Below are 23,197 nucleotides of genomic sequence, written 5' to 3'. Positions count from 1 at the left end.
TAATGTACTGTTGGATCTATTGGCTAGTATTTTGGTGAGAATTTTTGCATCCATGTTCATCAGGGATATTGGTCTGTAATTCTCCTTTTTGATGGGGTCTTTGGCTGGTTTGGGGATCAAGGTAATGCTGGCCTCATAAAACAAGTTTGGAAGTTTTCCTTCCATTTCTATTTTTTGGAACAGTTTCAGAAGAATAGGTATTAATTCTTCATTAAATGTTTGGTAGAATTCCCCTGGGAAGCCATCTGGCCCTGGGCTTTTGTTTGTTGGGAGATTTTTGATTACTGCTTCAATTTCCTTAGTGGTTATGGGTCTGTTCAGGTTTTCTATTTCTTTCTGGTTCAGTTTTGGTAGTTGATACATCTCTAGGAATGCATCCATTTCTTCCAGATTATCTAATTTGCTGGCACATAGTTCCCCATAATATGTTCTTATAATTGTTTCTATTTCTTTGGTGTTGGTTGTGATCTCTCCTCTTTCATTCATGATTTTATTTATTTGGGTCATTTCTCTTTTCTTTTTGATAAGTCTGGGCAGGGGTTTATCAATCTTATTAATTCTTTCAATGAACCAGCTCCTAGTTTCGTTGATCTGTTCTAGTGTTCTTTTGGTTCCTATTTCATTGATTTCTGCTCTGATCTTTATTATTTCTCTTCTCCTGCTGGGTGTAGGCTTTATTTGCTGTTCTTTCTCCAACTCCTTTAGGTGTAGGGTTAGGTTGTGTATTTGAGACCTTTCTTGTTTCTTGAGAAAGGCTTTTATTGTTATATACTTTCCTCTTAGCCGCTTTTGCTGCATCCCAAAGATTTTGAACAGTTAGTTTTCATTTTCATTGGTTTCCATGAATTTTATTAATTCTTCTTTAATTTCCTGGTTGACCCATTCATTCTTTAGTAGGATGCTCTTTAGCCTCCTTGTATTTGAGTTCTTTCCGACTTTCCTCTTGTGATTGAGTTCTAGTTTCAGAGCATTGTGGTCCGAAAATATGCAGGGAATGATCCCAGTCTTTTGGTACCGGGTGAGACCTGATTTGTGACCTAGGATGTGATCTGTTCTGGAGAATGTTCAGTTGGCACTAGAGAAGAATGTGTATTCTCTTGCTTTGGGATGGAATGTTCTGAATATGTCTGTGAAGTCCATTTGGTCCAGTGTGTCATTTAAAGTCTTTATTTCCTTGTTGATCTTTTGCTTAGATGATCTGTCCATTTCAGTGACAGGGGTGTTAAAGTCCCCTACTATTATTGTATTGTTGTCAATGTGTTTCTTTGCTTTTGTTATTAATTGCCTTATATAATTGGCTGCTCCCATATTAGGGGCATAGATATTTACAATTGTTAGATCTTCTTGTTGGATAAACCCTTTAAGTATGATATAGTGTCCTTCCTTATCTCTTATTATAGTCTTTGGTTTAAAATCTAATTTGTCTGATATAAGGATTGCCACCCCAGCTTTCTTTTGGTGTCCATTAGCATGGTAAATGGTTTTCCACCCCCTCACTTTAAATCTGGAGGTGTCTTTGGTTCTAAAATGAGTCTCTTGCAGACTGCATGTTGATGGGTCTTGTTTTTTTATCCAATCTGATACCCTGTGTCTTTTGATTGGGGCATTTAGCCCATTTACCTTCAGGGTAACTATTGAAAGATAGGAATTTAGTGCCATTGTATTGCCTGTAAGGTGACTGTTACCGTATATTGTCTCTGTTCCTTTCTGGTCTATGTTACTTTTAGGCTCTCTCTTTGCTTAGAGGACCCTTTTCAATATTTCTTGTAGGGCTGGTTTCGTGTTTGCAGATTCTTTTAGTTTTTGTTTGTCCTGGAAGCTTTTTATCTCTCCTTCTATTTTCAGTGACAGCCTAGCTGGATATCGTATTCTTGGCTGCATATTTTTCTCATTTATTGCTCTGAATAGATCATGCCAGTCCTTTCTGGCCTGCCAGGTCTGTGTGGATAGGTCTATTGCCAATCTAATGTTTCTATCATTGTAGGTTACAGACCTGTTGTCCAAGCTGCTTTCAGGATTTTCTCTTTGTCTCTGAGACTTGTAATTTTTACTGTTAGATATTGGGGTGTTGACCTGTTTTTATTGATTTTGAGGGGTTTTTCTTTGCCTCTTGGATTTTGATGCCTGTTTCCTTCCCCAAATTAGGGAAGTTCTCTGCTATAATTTGCTCCAATATAACTTCTGCCTCTCTCTCTCTTTCTTCTTCTTCTGGGATCCCAATTATTTTAATATTGTTTCATCTTATGGTATCACTTATTTCTCAAATTCTGCCCTCGTGATCCAGTAGTTGTTTATCTCTCTTTTTCTCAACTTCTTTATTCTCCATCATTTGGTCTTCTATATCACTAATTCTCTCTTCTGCCTCATTTATCCTAGCAATTAGAGACTCCATTTTTGATTGCACCTCATTAATAGCCTTTTTGATTTCGACTTGGTTAGATTTTAGTTCTTTTATTTCTCCAGAAAGTTTTTCTCTAGTATCGTCCATGCTTTTTTCAAGCCCAGCTAGTATCTTTATAATTGTCATTCTGAACTTTAGTTCCGGCATCTTACTAATTTCTGTATTGATTAGTTCCCTGGCAGTTGGTACTGCCTCTTGTTTTTTTGGGGGGGGGTGAGTTTTTCTGTCTTTTCATTTTGTCCAGAGGACAATAGATGAATGAGACAACGAAATGCTAAAAGGGTAACAACGACCCCAGAAAAAAAAAGAATATGATCAGATATGATCAGGCTGGTTAATAGATCAATGCCACATACTAGATTTTGGGCGTATTTTGGTCTGTTAGAAGAAACTGCCTCCCAAAATTTTAAAGAAAGAAAAGCTTTCATATGTATAAAAATAAAGGTAAATATGATGAAGTGATGGAATATGATTGTACAGATGAAAATTATAGAAGATTTTATAAAAGGAATTGATACGGTAAGAAGTTGTTTGAAAAAAGAAATAAGAGAAATTTAAAAAAAAAAAGGGAGAGAATGTGATCAGGCAGGAGACTAAAACAAAGCTATACACTAGAGATTTAGGGTGTATTTTGGTCTGTTAGAAGAAACTGTATCCCAAAATTTTAAAGAGAAAACAATATATATATATATATATATATATATACCAAAAATAAGGTTAACTACAATGAAGGGATAGTTTTTGACTCTAAAAATGAAAAATAAAAAAGTTTTAAAGAAAGGGATTGATAAAGGGTGTTGGCTGAAAAAGAGAAAAAGGAAAAAAAAAGAAAATTAAAAAAATTAACTTTGAAAGACTAAAGAATCAGGGGGGAAAAAGCCATGAGTTCTCTGTGCTGTATTCCCCTAGCGCTGGAGTTCTGCCATTCTTATTGATCTGTAAACTTGGTCTTGGCTGGCTTTTCTTGCTGATCTTTGGGGGAGGGGCCTGTTGTCGTGGTTCTCAAATGTCTTTCCCAGAGGTGGAATTGCTCTGCCCTTGCCGGGGGCCGGGGTAAGGAATCTGCTTGGGTTTGCTCTTGGGAGCTTTTGTTCCCAGCAAGCTTTCTGTACAGCTTTGGAGGACAAGAGTGAAAATGGCGGCCTCCCAATCTCCACCCCGGAGGACCTGAGAACTCGAGTCCCCACTCCTCAGTTTGCCCCCAGAGAAAAGCAGTCACTCCCGTCTCACCGGTCTCCGGCTCACTCGTGCTCACCTGGCCTGTGACCGAGCGTTTCTTTCTCTGGCACACCGCCCCATTTGGAGTCTCCAAACCCAGCAGATTCCTGTGGTGTGCTCCCGTGCCACTCTTCCTGGGGGAGGAAGGGGAGTCTCCCTGGATCTGCTGCTTGTTGGGTCCCTCCTGGAGGAGCAGTGGCCCGACTGTGCCACTGATCATGGTTAATGGCAACCCCGAGCTGAGAGCCCACTCCTCGTCTCCGTCTTTGCAGCCTGCTTCCCCGCTCTGATACCTGGGAGCTCTGCCCCACTCAGGCACCCCTGGTCTTTTTTTTTTTAAAGATTTTATTTATTTATTTGAGAGAGGGAAAATGAGAGAGAGCACATGAGAGGGGGGAGGGTCAGAGGGAGAAGCAAGACTCCCTGCCGAGCAGGGAGCCCGATGCGGGACTCGATCCCGGGACTCCAGGATCATGACCTAAGCCGAAGGCAGTCACTTAACCAACTGAGCCACCCAGGCGCCCCCCCGGTCTTTTTTTGACCCAGAGGGTCCTGAGACCACACTGTCTCAGCAAGGGTTCTACCCCCCGCTTAGCCACTAGAGCGACATCCCTCAGCGGAGCCAACTTCTAAAAGTTCCGATTTTGTGCTCCACTGCTCTGTCACTTGCTGGTAGCGGCTGACGGAGGCTCCATCCCCCCACAGTCTATCTTTCTGTATATTGCCGCGGATTCACTTCTCCACACATCCTACCTCCCAGAAAGTGGTCACTTTTCTGTTCAGAGAGTTGCTGCTATTCTTTTCTTCTATCTTCTGTTGAGTTCGTAGGCGTTCAGAATGGTTTGATACCTATCTAGCCAAATTCCTGCCTCCAGATGAAATTTAGGTCTTCTCCTCCTCCGCCATCTTGCTCTTCCTCTCAAATACCATTTCTTTTTTGTGGTGAGAATATTTACGATCTACTCTTTCAGCAACTTTCAAGTATGTAATACTGTATTATTAACTATGATCACCAAGCTGTACATTAGATCCCAAGAACTTGTCTTATAACTGGAAGTTTATACTCTTTCACTGACACCTCCCCATTTCCCTCACCCCCCAGCTCCTGGTAATACCATTCTACTCTTCATTTCTATTAGTTCGGTCTTACTAGATTCGACATATAAGTGACATCATGTAGTATTTATCTTTCTCTGTCTGTCGTAACTACCATAATACCCTTGAGGTCCATCCATGTTCTTGTAAATGACAGGATTTTCTTCTTTCTCATGACTGAAGAATATTCCTTTGTGTACATACACTTTATCCATTCATGGACACTTAGTTTGTTTCCATATCATGGCTATTGAGAATAGTGTTAAAACGAAAATGGGAGTGCAGATATCTCTTCAAGATCCTCGTTTTGTTTCCTTTGTGTAGATAGATAAAAGTGGATCCTACAGTATTTCTGTTTTCAATTTCTTGAGGAACCTCCATACTGTTTTTCACAGTTGTTAACCAATTCACATTCCCACCAACAGAGGTTCCTTTCCCCCACAACTTCACCACTACTTATTATCTCTTGTCTTTTTGATAGTAGCCATTCTAACAGGTGTGAGGTGATATCTCATTGTGGTGCTAACACTACAAGAGGCTGTTTTCCCCAGATAATTTTTTCTTCCAATAAAAGGGTCTGATGTTCAAAACGATTCAGATTGACTCTCCATAGAATGTTCCTATGAATGTTCAAACCATAAAATGTTCCAGTTTATTATGTGAGAGGTTGAGACTTTAATCTACTCTGTCTGTCTAGTAGATTGAGTTGGAAAGCTCAAATGTCTTTAGGAGAGAATATATGAATAAGTAAAGCATTCCAGGAGTTAGAGGCAGTAGGAAAAGCAGGACTGTAGGAGTCATGTTCAGAACAAAGGACAGCCATATGACTCATTTCCAATTAAGTAGCCGGTGGGACTATACGCCCAGTGTTGCCAAAGATTCCTATTATTCACTGGAAGCTAGAAATTCAAGGGAAATATTGTGTGAAATCAGCTGTATCGTATATTGAGAAAATGTTTGTTTAAGCACTGAGCCATGATACTAAATAAAATATGCTTATAGACTAATGGTTAGTTGCAGCCTCTTATTAGTTATTAGTTGTTAAAAACTAGAAAAACTCTAGGAAAACTATGTGATTCAAGAGAGGGAAGAAAATTAAAACAAACAAACAAACAAACAAAAAAAACTTTAAGATATTAAAGAAGGGATCTCAAGGGCATGCCTTTAAGGAGAAGTAATGAGAGTGGCAAGCTATAGTCAATTTCCCCTTTGGCTGGAGATAATCAACAATGCATTGCTTAAACAGTCTGCCCACCAAATTCTACTTGAAAAAATGACTGAGGTAGCTTGTTGGTGCAGGGAGGGGGACAACAACTGATCCTAATGGAAGAAAAAAATCAAGCTCGATTCCTAACATGTCCATATAAGACTAACAGAGTTTGTCTTTACCTTCAGCTTCTCCCACCCCTCACCTCCATTCCAGCCACACCAACCTAGTTGCTGTTTCTTAAACATGGGAAGCCCATCTCCCATTCATGGCCTTTCCTCTTGCCTGGAATTGCCTTCCTCAGATACATATGTGACCTTCCTCTATCCCCTTTATGTGTTTACCTGAAAGCCACTCTGTCCATGGAGTCTGCCCTGGCTACATGATCCCCATTCTTAACTGGCCTCTCTACGTCCACAGGCCCCCAGCCCTGTTACATGTTCCTCCAGCACTCAAGTGTAGAGTCATTTAGTATTCAGTCAGAGTCAAAATAGTACAATTTGCTTATCTCTTCTCCCCTATTGCATCTCCTTTCCCTTTTAGCTAGAGATACTAGTTTCTAACTAGTATCCTCAACTTATTTTCTACTCCTATTTTCTTTTCTATCTTTTTTAGAATTCCAAGTGTATACTTATTGACTTTAAATATTGCTTTTCTAAAAATCAATAAAGATTGATTACAATAAAAATCTAAAAATCTCTTGCTAACTTATATCTCCATTATTTTCTGTGCTCTACCAGACCAGTTTCCACTCGCCCCTCTGCCTCACAACTTTTCTCCCCCATCAGTCTTTTGTTTTTATGGACTTATTTGGTTATTCTTTTAATGACTTTCCTCATTTTCACTAAAATTTTGAGAAACTGAGATTTGACCCTGGACCTGTAAAACTTAATAGCCTATCTACTTTACTATGAGAAACTGTTGCCCAGCACAAACTTTGGTGGCAAAAATGGGACCCGTGAAATATGTTGACCGAAAGAACAATAGCTTTGACCCAAAGAACAATAACTTACTTGGATAGGATATGGTTTCAACTAGGCAAAAAAAAAAAGCTTCACTATATCAGCTGCAGAGCTGTAATGATATGGAATACTGTAAGTCATTTGGAAGAAACTGTTTCTGGAGAACAGAAAGGGAACATCATTTTTCCTACAAGACATACCTTTTAGGAAGGACTAGTGGAGAAAGCAACCATGGTGGTGATAGGGTATTCAGAGACAGTCCCACGTAAAGATTGTGGCAGGGGAAGGTAGAGACGAATGAAAGCAACAACTTAGGGTTAATTTCCTTAGGATTTTGAAATGACTCCTGAGATGGCGTGAGACTCACACGGTATAGAAATAACTGAACAAGCAGTTGGCAGATCGGAGTTCTGGAAGAGCTCTTAGTTTAATTTGCTTTCCAACTGAGGTGGTGTTGGGCGAGGGACTGGGTAGGATGGAGAGGCCAACTATTGTTTTCTTGACACCTTTAAGCCCACACATTTCGCAGTGAGTTAAAATTAAGGCCAATGACATTAAGTGGTACTGAATTGCATATTGTTTTGTTTTAATAGCAATATATTTCATGTCATAACATATATAAAAACCTATGAATTTTAGATTAACATAAGAATTTAAAAAAATTAAAACTCAAAAAAAAAAAAAAAAAACCTATGAATTTTAAAGATATTTTTCCTGGGATGCCTGGCTGGCTCATTCGGAGGAGCATGCAACTTTTGATCTCGGGATCGTGATTTCAAGCCCCATGCTGGGTGTAGAGATTACTTAAAAATAAAATCTTAGGTGGCGCCTGGGTGACTCAGTCGTTAAGCATCTGCCTTTGGCTCAGGTCATGATCCCAGGGTCCTGGGATCGAGCCCCGCATCAGGCTCCCTGCTCTGTGGGAAGCCTGCTTCTCCCTCTCCCACTTCCCCTGCTTGTGTTCCTCTCTCGCTGTATCTCTCTCTATCAAATAAATAAACAAAAGCTTTAAAAGAAAATAAAATAAAATCTTAAAAAGAAAGATATTTTTCCTTAGGTTGTTAAAGAAAAATAGACAATTTTTTAAAATACAGCAAACAATAATATTTGTGGCATGCAGATATAGTAAATATCTTAAAGGTAACTAACCCATGAATGGGCAGTGTGGGAAACACTTGACTTGCTAACTTCCTGTCTCTGTATATATGTTTGGATTTCATGCATGGTCTCATTTCTGCTTTTTTTTTTGAGGGCATTTTGAGAAGACACATTTTTAAAGCTAAAGAATCAATTCAAATTGCTAACATCAGCTTCCCATTTGTTTTAAAGGAGATATTCTTTCCCCCTTCTAGAACAAGGTAAAGCAAGGCTATGTACAATTCATTAAGACCAGGGATCTTATCAGAAATGGTTTGCTGTAGGCCCTGTTGAAACAGATTGGTGATAGCACCCATGTCTAATAATACCAAGGAAAGCAAAACTATGACAGGCGTCCAACTTGGCAGTACTTCCCCAACGAGACCATTTCGTTTTTGGCAACCAAAAATTAAAGCTTCGTCCGATATACATAAGAAATGATTCATAGCCTCAAACTCCAGATCTTACTCTCGTTCTTTCCAGGGACACAGGAAAGCCAAGGTTCTTACCTGTGGAGATAGCATTACAGGAAAGTGTTTCCAAAGCACTCTTCCTAGTCACTGACTCCTATGGATTGGAGAATTTTCCCATTTCTTCCATGATAATGAATAACAACATTAAGACACATGTTCTCTGAACTGAATTAGGTAGAGATCAATCATTTGACCCTTAGGTGATTTGAGGTGAAAAATCTAAATTCTTAGGTTTACACCACTGTTATAGTGATTAATCAGTTTAGTAGTGCTATGGAAATTACTACAGATACTAAGTATGTTCTTTTTTAATTTTTCTTCATTGAAAAATGGCCAGTCTTGGAAGGGACATTAAATTGCCTCAGAGCACTGGTTTGGAGCATGGATCTAACCTGCAGCGAGTTAGTTGTTTGGCCCTAGGGCGATACTAAACTTCTAAGCTTCTCTAAGCTTCAGGTTACCTATCTGCAAAATGAAATAATAAGAAAATCCAACTAAAGAAGTATGCATAAATATTAAATAATATCATATACTAAGTGCTTGGAGAAAGCAATTGGCATACTTAAGATTAAAGGCGTTAGTTTTGCATTGATCTATACAAACATGTTCCAAGGTCAGTTTGGTACTGTAGTTAAAATATGGAAATGTCAGATTTTTTCCACATAACAATACTTTTATTAACGTCATTCATTAAATTTCCACATTTTTTTCTTGTTTTGCTCTATTTCGTTCTCTATTATTTTCTCTCAAACCACTGTAGTTGTTTGCATTGTTTCCCTGCATAGTGGAAGATGTTGGTGGCCTAGGTTTTCTTGTTGTATTTTATTTTCAAAGATGTGTTCTTAGACATTTAAATGTGGCTCTGCATCTCTTTTTTGTATTGTCAACTTTTTTAAAAAGCTCGATTCATTTAGCTGTGCGCGGGCATGTTGTTAGAATGAGGCTCTCACCATCCACTTGGGAGAGCAAATAAAATCTTGCAGCCTTTGCTGATGCATAATCAATAAGGTCCTGGCTGCCAGAGATTTTACTTATCTTACAGCTACCTCTGCAGCATAAATGGAGATTAAAACACTCAAGGGTTCGGGGGCTATTCATAAACTTCGCTGAAGGATTTTGGTTTCAGACTTAATGAACCTACCTTGAATGCTTTTTATCATTTTTCATCTGCTGGAGATAAATTATCAATCTAAATTCCCTAAAGACATCCAGTGTTAGCACCCTGATTTATTCTTAAATTAGTAGGTTCAAGTCCTTACCTCATTCCTGTTTCTGAGCAGTGCTTCTGAGAGACTATAAATGCACTAAAGTGTCCTGATAGGACAGTTGTGAAGGGTACCATACACTTCTTGCTGTATTAGTTCATCTTTTTCATTTAAGAGAAAAGATGGCTCAAATACTAACTGTATTAGTTTTCTAGGGCTGCCATCATGAAGTGCCACAAACTTAGTGGCTTAAACAACACACATTTATTGTCTCATAGTTCTGGAGGCCGAAGTCCAAGATCAGTGTGTTCATGGGGCCATACTCTCTGAAGACTCTAGGGAAGGATCTATCCCAGACCTCTCTTCTAGCTTCTGATAGTTCCTTGTCTTGTGGCAGAATGATTCCAACCTCCACTTGGCTTTTTCCCTATTTGAGGGTCTGTCTCTATGTCCAAACATAGAGACATGCTCTTTGTAAGGACACCAGTCATATGGGACTAGAGGCCCACCCTACTCTGGTATGACCTCATCTCAAATAATTTACATCTGCAAAGACCCTATTTCCAAATAAGTCACACTCTGAGGTGTGGCAGATTATGACTTCAACATGTAAATTAAGGAGGGGAAGCACAATTCAACCCATAATTCATTTACGAATCACATTTTGAACTCGTAACTTCATTTATGAATCGATCACTTTATTCTGAGACCTAGTCCATAATAAGAGCTTATTCTTCAGAGTGGTCCCTAGTAGATGAATTTATAGCATAGGACCCAGGGATTTCCCTCAGGGTGCTGAGTGACAGAAACACCTGGAAGGACACAGGGATATCTGTTGACCGTGAACTGACTATATGTAGGAATACCTTTTCAGTGTTGTGGCTGAGGTTTACAGTACGTAATATCTTAGCAAATCTAAAACACATGGAAGCAAAGCATGTATGACTCTGATCCAGGCACTGAGTCTCAAAGCAGTCACGCCTCTGGGTCAGTCTAAAAAGTCAAGATAGACCCCTTCATGAATGGAGGCCGAAAATGAGGTATAAAATTGTGAATATATTAACTCTAATTCAGATAAATTAAGCAATTGTTAAATCTTCTGATTCCTAGTTCAGAAATGATGAACTTGATATGAATTTCCATGTCTCATCTAGCCACTTTATATTCTTTAAACTTACAGGGGTGGGTCTTCACCACTCACACTGGCATATAGAATTTAGTGAAAAGTGTGGGTTATGAATTTTTGGTATGCATTTTACTTAGAGTAACAACTTTATTTAAGAGACAGTCACTTAAATAATTCCTTTTAAGGACTGTGGCTTACAGAAAATCATGATTCCTCCTAACAGAGTACTTAGTACACAGTTGTTGCTAAATATATATATATGTATATATATTTGTTGAATGAATAAAAGTGATTTACCAAGAGATCAGTGCGTATCTGACTTTAAATTTTTCCATAAGCATTCATTCACTGTGGACAAAATTTGAACTGGAGACTAAGGAAAAAGAGAATAAGGGAGAGCAAAGGCTGAAGACAGAAGGGTGGGGAAAATGACAAAGAAAAAGAGAGAAGGGGCGCCTGGGTGGCTCAGTTGGTTAGGCAACTGCCTTCGGCTCAGGTCATGATCCTGGAGTCCCTGGATCGAGTCCCGCATCGGGCTCCCTGCTCGGCAGGGAGTCTGCTTCTCCCTCTGACCCTCCCCCCTCTCATGTGCTCTCTCTCATTCTCACTCTCTCAAATAAATAAATAAATCTTTAAAAAAAAAAAAAAAGAGAGAAGGACATGGAGGAATTAAGAAGAGATTGTAATTCCTCAGTTGTGTGCCTTATACCACAGTGCCCTTTGAGAAGTCTTTCTCATTAAAGTACCCTTGTACCCTCAGACAGAACTTGGAATTTGAAATGGCTTTAAAAAAATCCACACATCCATTTAATGCAAAATAAATGATTTGTTAAAGGGAAAAAAAAAAAATCCAAGAGGCTGAGTCATGGCAAGAAGTCTTAAAACCCGATTGGTTTATTTTGATTGCACTTGCAAGTAACTGATGAAAATGTGCAAATCAGCCCATCTCAGCATTTCAGGCTTCCTGTTGATTGTGTGGCAGAGTTGCCAGGCACATAACACTTTTGTTTTACAGCACTGCATGATGAACTCACAGTGTTTTACCTCCAGGACTGAAAGTCCTTAATTTGTTCTTTGAGGAACAGTCTGTTTTCATCAGGAGACACGCTTTCGTTGATCAAGCAATTCTACGGAGAGTGACATTAAAGAAAAAGAATCTGGGGATACAGGTTAGCAAGGAAGTATCTGCCCAATGCCCATGAAAACATAGCAGTTCTTATTTTCCAATTAAGCACATTTATTAATTTTTAAATGAAGTTTTCAGAATATGCCCACACCCAGCACAACAGCAATCTCCAGGGCGAAGAAAAAAATGAAACAAAAGCAATGAAAAAAAAAAATGATCAGTGATTTTGGAGTGAGTGCTCTGTTTAAGGGAAGTAACATTAAATGTCAAGGAGTTTAAAACATGGTTTTGGTAAAACATTACTGTCTGCTTAAGAATCTATTATCATTTTGCTAAATCTAGTTTGAATAAGTTGTGGGGTGAAAAAATATATGTACAATAAATATTGCTTTTTGAAAGTTGGTATTAGAATTTCTCTTAGGGAATACTTTGAGGTATTCATTAAATATATATATATGTTACATATATATATATATTATTTATCTCCTACATGTTAGCTACCTCCACCCCAGCTCTCCCTTCTTCAGACCGGAGGGAGATGCAGGGATAAAATGAGAGATGCTCTCCCTCCCCACGTGGAGCCTACATTCTAGTCTGAGCTATCTTCACAGGCCACTGGGGATGAAGGTGAGGAAAAACCAAAAGAGATTCATATCGTGCTCAGGGTGGGAAAGGAGCCGTAATTAAGGGATAAGGGCAAACACAAAATCGAGTAGAACTTGGGGAGTCTTGGGCAGGTCAGGATTGAAGATGAAAACCTGAGCAGATCTTAAAAGGACACGGTGGGACCCCAAATGAAATGCACTGGAGAAATCTCTCCCTGTCTCTGTCTGTCTCTCTTCGTGTGTGCGTGTGCATGTATGTATTTATTAATCACATACGAATAATTCACTTTATAAAGAATTTAAATTTGAATCTTAAATTCAGTAGCGGCGTTTCTGTTTGGTTTCTTAAGTTGTAAAATTGATCCATGACCTTATTTCACAGAGCTTCAGTGTTCTCATCTGTACAGTAGGGGGTTTCTCTTTCTATTCTGCAGGACATTTCCAAACACCAAAATCAAGAATACATATTAAAGCAATTTGTAGATTGCCACCTGGTAAACAGGTAATGATAGCAACGACTTTGTATTTGTATAGCTCAGAACTCTTTATAAAGCTTTTTGCCGCATATCGCCTGCGTTTTTCTATTCACAGTCACTCCGCAAGATAGACCTTATTGATCCTACTGACAGACAATAAAGAAAGTTCTGAGAGGCTAATTGAGTAGCTCAAAGTCACACAGCAAGTAAATGGCAGCGGGACTACTGCCTCCTTCAAGAGCAGTCCTTTTCCTGGGTGCCTGGGTGGCTCAGTCGGTGAAGCATCTGACTCTTGATTTTGGCTCAGGTCATGATCTCAGGGTCATGAGATCGAGCCACGCTGGGCATGGAGCCTGCTTAAGATTCTCTCTCACCCTCCTCCCTCCCCCCCCCACCCCTTGCACCCACGCAAGAGTGCACTCTCGTTCTCTAAAAAAGAAAGAAAAGAAAAAGAGCAGTCCTTTTCCATAACCTCCATTTCTTTTTAGCTATTTAATGAGATATCAGATGATCAGCAGTAGCCTCAGCTTCACCTCTTCACCTAACCCATCCTGCCTTCTTGTCACAGTGAGCCAGCTCTGTACAAATAACCCACTGTCAGAAATCTTGGACTATCCAGTTTTTCTTTTTAGTTAAAAACAAATATCCAGAGGTATGGAGAAGGTAGACTAAAAAGAAGGCAACTGCAGAAGACATTGAGGTTTAAAACAGAGCTGTTATCGTGCTGGGTAATTGCTTTGCATAGTTTTTTTTCTTTTTTTTTTTTAAGCAGAAATTATAGATCCATAATATGCTAATGAACATTCACACTCACAGCATGCACTGTAATGACTTTGGTGGAGAAGCACACAGCTCCCATTCGGTTCGGGACAGGCTGTCAAATGAGATCATAACTAGTTTCAAGCAGTCATAGATTAAATAATATCTGTCGCTTACTCTAAAACACACACGCGCGCGCACACACACCACTATCACCACCACCACTGTTAAAATAGCATTTTAAATTGCAATAAAATAGAAATAGAATCGGAGAGGAAAAGGATCTTTCGAGCAAATAGTGAAAATGAGCCAAAAAATCAAGCATTTTTAAAGGCTAAACAAAGCAAAGTAAATTAGGGATCTGATGGAAACTTCATTCTCGTCTGAGCTTACTGTCAGTGAAGAAAAACTGCAGTCCTATTAAACACAGGACGACCACCTTCACGCTTTGCCTAGACCACACGGCTTCTGTCCTCAGCGTGGATGGGCTGGAGTGTGGGTGTGCTTTCCATGGGTGTGAAGAGAGTACTCGGTGCAGCCCCTGCCACCGTCCGTCCACAGTAACAGAGCTGCCAGCATTGCAGATCTGAGCACATCAGACTTAAATAATTTACTAATAGTCTCCCCACATCCTTTTGCCAGCTGATGGGCGAAAATCCAGTGTCAGTAAGTGGCTGCTTATTTTTACATCCCTGTATCTGGTGAGTGACTTTATTTTTGCACAGCCATGGTTTTGGGCAATGCTGGCACTTCTCCGTTCCTCTGTTTTCTCTAAGAACTGAAATAGACTCGACTGCCTGTCATAATTTGAGTGTATATGGTTCGTGCCCTTCCTTAGGGTGAAGTCCATTCTATTCACCTGCTCCCCCTTATGAGGTCCTTCACGGAATGCCGAGATCAGACTCTCTCAGTCCCAAATATATACATTTTACTTATTTCTCCAATGTAAGGCAGCCTTATATCCAAGTGTGTATGGATGTACAAGCAAATGTACAGATGTGTCTTCATTTGGGTTCTTCCAGAAGCCAACCCTGAAATAAGGATTTGAGAGCTATTAGGGTATTTGGAACATTATCCGAGGAAACAGTAGTGAAGGGCAGCACCGATGGGTTGTGTTAATTCTCCTGTACTTTCATACTGCAGTGCAAGAAGGAAGACCTAAAGGGTGCCTGGGTGGCTCAGTTGGTTAAGCGACTGCCTTCGGCTCAGGTCATGATCCCGGAGTCCCGGGATCGAGTCCCGCGTCGGGCTCCCTGCTCAGCGGGGAGTCTGCTTCTCCCTCTGACCCTCCTCCCTCTCATGATCTCTGTCTCTCATTCTCTCTCTCGCAAATAAATAAAATCTTAAAAAAAAAAAAAAAAAAAAAAAAAAAAAAAACAAAAAAAAAAAAAAAAAAAAAGAAAAAAAAAAAAAAAGAAGGAAGACCTAGCTCCAGCTATCAAAAAAGTCATTGGGCAAAGAGAAGCAAAGTGTGGCATTTAGAAGTCAGGAATCCATGCATTGTATGGTAAAACCCTAGAGCATATAGTGGGACACCAGAATCATTTGCAAGAGGATAGATACACCCAAATGGAGTAAGAGTAGAATCCACATCATCAGGGTGCTATGAGGATGAAATGTATACATATGTGTAAACCACATTGGGTCTATGTATGATAAGTATTCAGTAGGCATTATGATGTTATACCTATAATAATTAAGATTGTGATACATATTTTACCTATTTGTTGTATATTCATTTTTATTCTCTTAGTAATCATTCATTTCTGTGTTTTTTATGTATTCCTTATCTATTCCAAAAGTAATTTTCATGACTTACAATAATATATAAAATGTAAAAAAATTAAAATGTAGAAAAGAGAAAGAGAGACATTTGGAATTATAGAATGGATCAGTGAAGATGAAAAACAGCTATCACAGTGACCTGCACATTTGTTGTGACTGGCTAGACAGTTGTTTACAAGCTAGTTAAAAGACAATGTAAAAACAGCAAGATTGCAAGCCAAAACTAGCTTCTTATTTAATCTGAGCAAAAATGCCAGTGTAAGAATTGAGAACCTCTTCTGAATTCAAGGGGCCTGGGTGTTTGAAAATCCAAGACAACATAAGGAAAATTTTGGCCACATTTTCCATAAAGTTCATATTCTGTTACCAGGAGTATAGAACCCATCAACATACGATATGTGTTTGCCATTTATACCGAGATGCAGCGTGTGCATAGTCATGTGAGGTTTCTCCTGCTTCTGAAATCCCGAATAACGTTAGCATGCAGAAGGTATGTCTGTTCTTACAGACCCCTACAGCCCATAGAAAGAAGAGGTAGGTTAGTGGTTCTCAAACTTTCTGGTTCATGACACCCTTAATGTTTAGTAATACTTCTGTGGGTGCTGAAGTCAAAATTAATACCTCACAATTCCATTTATTAAGTAGTTAGGAGTTAAGTCCAAGAAATTGGAAAAGTATTTATGTTCTAGCAATAAGATAACTGTTGAAAATACAGTTGGCCCTTGAACAATGCAGGGGTTGGGGCACTGACCCCCCCCCTCACAGTCGAAACCCTGTGTATAAATTTTGACTCCCCAAAAACTTGACTACTAATAGCCTGCTGTTGACCAGAAGCCTTACCAATACCATAAACAGTCTATTAACACAACATTTTGCAAGTTATATGTACTATATACTGTATTCTTACAATAAACTAAGACAGATAAAAGAAAATGTTATTAAGAAAATCATAAGGAGGGGTGCCTGGGTGGCTTAGTCGTTAGGCGTCTGCCTTTGGCTCGGGTCGTGATCCCGGGGTCCTGGGATCGAGCCCCGCATTGGGCTCCCTGCTCAGTGGGAAGCCTGCTTCTCCTTCTGCCCCTCCCCTCTGCTTGTGTTCCCTCTCTTGCTGTGTCTCTCTCTGTCAAATAAATAAATAAAACCTTTAAAAAAAGAAAATCATAAGGAAGAGAAGATAACATTTATAGTACTGGACTGTCCTTACGGAAAAAAATCTATGCACAAGTGGGCCTGCACAGTTCAAACCATGTTGTTCAAGGGTCAACTGTAATAATAATAATACACACAAATTTAAAGAAAAAATAATAGTTTATTTCTTAAATAAGACTGACAACGGGATGTGTTTTCTGTTGGACTCTGCATGCTAACCCTACTTCCAACACTTGGCATTCCTTCAACTGAAAATAATCTCTGGCCTCAGAGCCCATATTGTATAAAGCAGGTGAGAAGTGCCAGGGAATTAACATGTGCCAAGAGCACTCCCAGCCAACCAGTAGTAAGAGTCAGTGCATGGATACCCTAGCTCCCTTAGCCATAAAAGGCATAACTCTGAGGTGTTTGTATCTGTTCATCTCCCAGAGCTCCCCATTGGGAGTAAGCTCCAGTTACCCACAGTGGGAGTTTCCTTGATAATGTCCCCTTTTATTGGCTGCCTTCCCTTCTCTGTCTAACTTTCCTACCTCCTCCTTCTAGTATTGCCTGGAATTACCTCCTAAGCAATATGCTACTGTACTTGAACCCTTGTGTCAAGGTCTTCTCCTGGAGAAAATCAAGCTAAGACAAATGAAATAATGATTCATCAGCCTTACACCATATACTAGCTATTCTCATAAAGTTTCTCACTTCTTCCCTTTGCTCTTTATTCTAGATGCTAACTTGGAGTGTTATTTATGATAGGCACAGAGCTAATCATTATATTCTTATGGTGCCTAATCACACTACAGTTCATTCAGCTGAAATGCATCAAGCCACCAGGTTTTACACACTGTGTTCAGTGCTAGAAATACCAATATAAATCAATATAAATAAGACATATAATTTTTGCTTTCAGAAGTTCATAGTCTCGAGTAGAAAGATTTATCAACTGGTGACTATTAATATATAGTAAATACTTGAAAGCCCTCAATAAATAGTTCCTGTGTACCTGAATAAATAGGCATCCTTCTAGCTCCCATAATTTTCTTTACTTTTTTCATTGTGTTCTTTATTTCTTTATACAACATTGTCAGAAAAGAGCAAGAGCAGTGAGTACAGGTCATAAGTCACATGTTAGAACAAGTCCCCTTTGTCATGTCTGCAGTAAAAGGAGGGTCTATTTGGTCCATTTGTTTAGAATAATGCATTGTAAGACCAAGACTGTAAGTCTCACCTTGGTGAGACATATGGAAAAGAAAGCAGGAAAGAATTAACACAAATCCATCACCATTGCTAAGGAAAGAGCTTGAAATTGTCACTCATGGTGGGATAATAGCATCATGCTTTTTAGTGAAGGAGATAGATTTATGAAAAGAATCATGTGGAAATCTTCCCCTTCACCCAACTCATTAATAGTAAAGGTCCGTTGGGAATGTCCTCTTCAGCAGTCAGGGATCAGGAGGGTGCTACCTAGTTCATACGCATTAAATTCAGTAGTCCCTTGCCAGATTAGCCATGACTTTCCATACAGAATTAAGTTAAATAACTGGAGAGATGGATGGATACACATAGAGATATCTACTGAAGGATATAATGAACTCATAATTCCTTGCCCACCATCAACAACAACAGCAAAACATGAATCAAATTACTTTAAAATAATTAGGAGTTGTTTCCAGTTTAAATATATTTTCATCAAAGGTTTAGAGCCAGTGTTGTTAGCAGATTAGAAAGAAAACAATTCTACTTTCACACATGATGTCATAAAGTGATTTAGAATGTGAGCACCATCAAGCTAGTAATCACAATTTGAAGACGTTCGCCCTCGGGAGCTGGTGGAAGGAGGCAGCCACGGCGGCCGCCAGTCTGACGGTTTGAAGAGAATGCTATCTTTCCCCTGAACAATTTAGTACTCTGTTGGGCAGGTATAGCCTACAATTTATGCCCGCGGGGTTAAGTGTTGAAGGAAAAGAGATTTAAAACTCACCTGGGGGGTTCCTCAAATGAATCAACTGATAAGGGGATATTGTGTTTATATGGTTATGGTCGCCATGTCGCTGGGGCAGCCCTCTCTAAATGAGCGACATGAAAAACAAAACTCTTCCTTGCTCTCCCATTTCATTCCTTTTCAGACAAAAAGAAAATTGAGTCATCCACACCCATGTGCATGCGTGTGTGTATGCACACACGCATGCACACACACATGCACACGCACACACACATGCACACACATGCACACGCGCACACACACACACAGGCAAGAATATTTTAAACCCCTGTACAAAGTCAGACATGGTAACTTTGCCCCTGAAAATTTCCGCAGCCAGCCACTGGTTAAACAGGGAATCGACAGGGCGCCTGGGTGGCTCAGTTGGTTAAGCGACTATCTTCGGCTCAGGTCATGATCCTGGAGTCCCAGGATCGAGTCCCACATCAGGCTCCCTGCTCAGCGGGGGGTCTGCTTCCCCCTCTGCCCTCTTCCCTCTCGTGCTCTGTCTCTCATTCTCTCTCTCTCAAATAAATAAATAAATAAATCTTTAAAAAAAACCAGGGAATTGATAAGTGGAGATGAAATTTGTATTATAATATATTCAACTCCTGTGCCTGATTGCCAGGGACAAACGAACAGAGATCATTTTAGAAAAGTACACTTCAGGGACGCCTGGGTGGCTCAGTCCTTAAGCATCTGCCTTCCGCTCGGGTCATGATCCCGGGGTCCTGGAGTCGAGCCCCGCATCGGGCTCCCTGCTCTGCGGGAAGCCTGCTTCTCCCTCTCACACTCCCCCTGCTTGTGTTCCCTCTCTCACTGTCTCTCTCTCACTGTCAAATAAAATAAATTTAAAAAAAAAATCTAAAAAAAATAAAAAATAGAAATAGAAAAGTACACTTCATCTTTTTTCTTTATTATTTGTAATGAGCTTTTGGAAAATAACAAAGTAACTGTCCCTCTCACCCCTTTGTTAGATTCAGTATGAGGAACTCACAAACACTAGGAATTTCCGTTTTGTAGTGTTTTCTGATTGTATTTCTAAAAGGAAAGAGGCTTAGGGTTTTATATGTTTGTATTATTTAAGGGATTTTAAATGTGTGTGTTGAAGCACGGGGAAATAAATCCTCGGTTTAGCAAAACTCCCCTATTTTGAACTAACTAAAAGGGAAACCGCCTGAATTAATGACTGTGTTGGAGTCAGTGTCATCTTTTTCCCTCCTGAGTACCTTCAGTACCTCACACCAGGCTAATAAAATGTTGCCTAGAAGCAGTCATTAGAGAAACTACTAAATAAGAATGTAAATAAGAATGAGTCACAATTTGTAGTGTATCAATTGTTTTAAGGGAATATTCCAAAGCACCATTTACATAAACCAATTAAAGACAACCCCAACAAACTTGTTTACGTGATAAAATCAAGCCATGGGCTCCCATAACTAGAAAACTGATAGTCCAAAAGTTTGTAGACATTTACACAGTAAGCTTGCTACAAGTCTTGAGTCGTACCACATATCCACAATTCTGATAGTCACCCATTTTACTTACATTGGACAAAGAAAAGAAACACTGATGATTCTCCATAAACAGATACACACAGATACCCATCCTTTGTGGATGGTTAGCACAGAAGAAATAAAAACCTCATGCCTATTTTGCTCCTGCTATTTGGGGCCTGTAGGAATACCATGAAGGGTGAAAAGTAGAACATCTGGAAAAAAAAAAAAAAGAAATCAGCATACTGATCACAAATAAATGGCTGTTCTGGAACAAAAGAAAGCAAAATATGAACAACAAAAATAGTCTTTTTGGTCTCCCGGGAAATAATTTTAAATACATACTTGTTTTTAGGATGCAAAACTCATGTTATCAGAGATCAAACAAACAAACAAAAAACTGTTGCAATTATAGTTATGGTCAAATGCTGATGAATTGATTCAAGGTAGAGTAGAAATGAGAAGAGAATTAAGACAGCACCTTTAAAAACATGATTCTCCTAATCAAACTAGGAGACCAGACAGCAGGCAAATGCCAAGAAATAAGGGTCTGATGTCTGCCCTTTCCAGGACATTTGTGTTAAAGAGCAATGTAATTTTTAAAATGTGGGAGATAACAGTGCCCAGTCAATGAAAACAGTACATTTAGAGTATGTAATGAAGAATTTTCCTTGACAGGCAGGGATAGCAAACACTGTTGCTGGACTGATTCAGGATAATTTACCACCAATTCTGTAAAAGGTACTCTAAAAATCATAACAAAAAACAATCGTTCTTTGTTTTAGCTTCAGTCAGCCTCTGTTCATCAGTTATCAATAAGGAAAAGAAACGACTTATTTTTGTTATTAAGAAAACACTGAAATTTCCTCCACTGGTCCCTTCATCATTTTAATTTGAATTTCAGAGGCTCTTATACAGCATCTAAGCCAACATCAAAGATGCAGGAGGTGAAATGATTTCCTCATTCTCCTAAATATTTGGAGACCAGACTTCAACTAGAATGGGCTATCCTGACTCTATCTCTAAGACAGCTGAGGGGACTGAATGTTTCTTTGGTGCAGAGATAGAACAATAGCCAAGAAAGACATAGCAGCTCACATTTCCGTTTTTGTTTTTGTTTTGTTTTGTTTTCTCATCAGTGTCACGGAATCATCAACGATTAAGTGTCCTGGTACAAACTGCATGGCAATATTTTTACTAAAATAGGGAGAGTCTGAAGAAAGTGTATTTTAAGACTTTCAGTGTAGTTAGTCCTTGGCTTCTCTGCTAGGATGGTAAAGGAGAGTCAGGCTTCATTAATGTCAACTCTGACAGAATTGCTGGGGACATGGGGACTTCAGTTGTGGAGAGGTGGACTGAGTCTACCAATTCTTTTTAAACCAACATTTAACAAAGCTTTCTGAAAATATTACATATGGCATGTATCAACTTATGACATGTGGCCAATAACAACAGATGTAAATTTAACTTGGGAAATTAGATATGAAAGGCATACTAACTCATTAATAACTTGTATTATTGAACTCTAGAGACAATACACAAGTAATTAGGCATGACACAGTCAGAGGAGAGTTTTGACCACCAGCGCTGTCACCATCAAGGGTGCCGTGTAGGATTTTACAGGAGCGGGGGATTTGGAGGTGTACTTTTTGAATGTTCCCAGAGACTTGATACTGAAAAGAGCCTTATGGCATACATGTCAAGGTTACCTAGGAACAAAGACAGTGGTAGCCAGGAAGAGCTGCATTACTGTTGAGAGATATATTTTCATTGGAAAGGCAAGTCAACAGTGGATAAACAACATAAGGAGTAATAATGTCATCCCCTGGAATTGGTTATCATCAGTGGGCAACAGCCCAGCTGTGGAGGGGATGATAGAAGGAACAATTATAGTCCTTTCATCCAGAAGCCTGTATCCCACCTGAGACATCTACAAACAAAGGAGTCCATAAGAATACACACAGATAGAGTTACCAAAAATAATGTACTGAAGATAATGATCATTATCATTTAGAAGAGATATTTAGCATTAAAAAGAGAGGAGTCAAGAAAGGCTGTTAGAGGAATTACAATAAGGGCCTGGTCAATTGAATTTCAAGGTGAAAAAGGACAGAAGTGCATCTAAGTTGTAAGGTGTAGGTAGAAATGGCCACTCTTTCAAAGGGATTTTGAGTAATAAGACTGGACGGAAGCATTAGGTTCTGGACGGTGAACTTCTTGGTTGCCACACTGAAAATGACATTATTTTCTAGAACAGGGCTGCCCGATAGAACTTTGTGTGATGAGGGAACTGCCTGATATTTGCACTGTCCAATATCGTAGGCATATGTGGCTATGGGGCATTCGAAGTCTGGCTAGTGCAACTGAGAAACTGAATTTTAATTTTATTTAATTCTAATTAATTAAAATTTAAATTTAAGTAGCCGCATGAGGCTAGTGGTGTCAGTGTTAACAGCTTGGCTCTGGGGAGTAGGGAATCGCTGTAGGTTTTAAGCAGGGAATGACAAGATAAAAACCGTATTTTAGGTGAGTTAATTTGGCAGCAGTGTTTAGGAGAGTTAGGTGGAAAATGAGTAGTTCTCTTGAGATTGTACTGAATGTATAAATCAATCTGGAAGAATTGACATCTTTAAAATGTGAGTCTTCTAATCATGAACATGATGTGTTGCTACATTTATTTAGGTTTTCCAATTTTTAAACACCTCTGAACAGGTTTTATAAGCTTATAGCAACATAGTTCATAATAACAAAAATATGGAAACAACCCAAATGTTCATCGGAAATATAATGTCTAAGTAAAATCAGTGGTGTGTTCTATTGCCAGGAAAAGGAGAGAGCTATTACTCTGTGCAGCATTTTGAATATATTAGGTAAATGAAGTAAGACACAAAATGGTATACTTGGTATTACTCCACTCAGAAAAGATACAATAATAGGCAAAACAAAATTGTGTTATTTATATGAATTGTAAAATCATATAGAAAAGCAAAGAAATTATTTATTGC

This window comes from Neomonachus schauinslandi, chromosome 13 (assembly GCF_002201575.2).
Source record: "Neomonachus schauinslandi chromosome 13, ASM220157v2, whole genome shotgun sequence".
Lineage (NCBI taxonomy): Eukaryota > Metazoa > Chordata > Mammalia > Carnivora > Phocidae > Neomonachus > Neomonachus schauinslandi.
The sequence above is the reverse complement of the archived record's forward strand: the minus strand, read 5'-3'. Positions refer to the sequence as shown.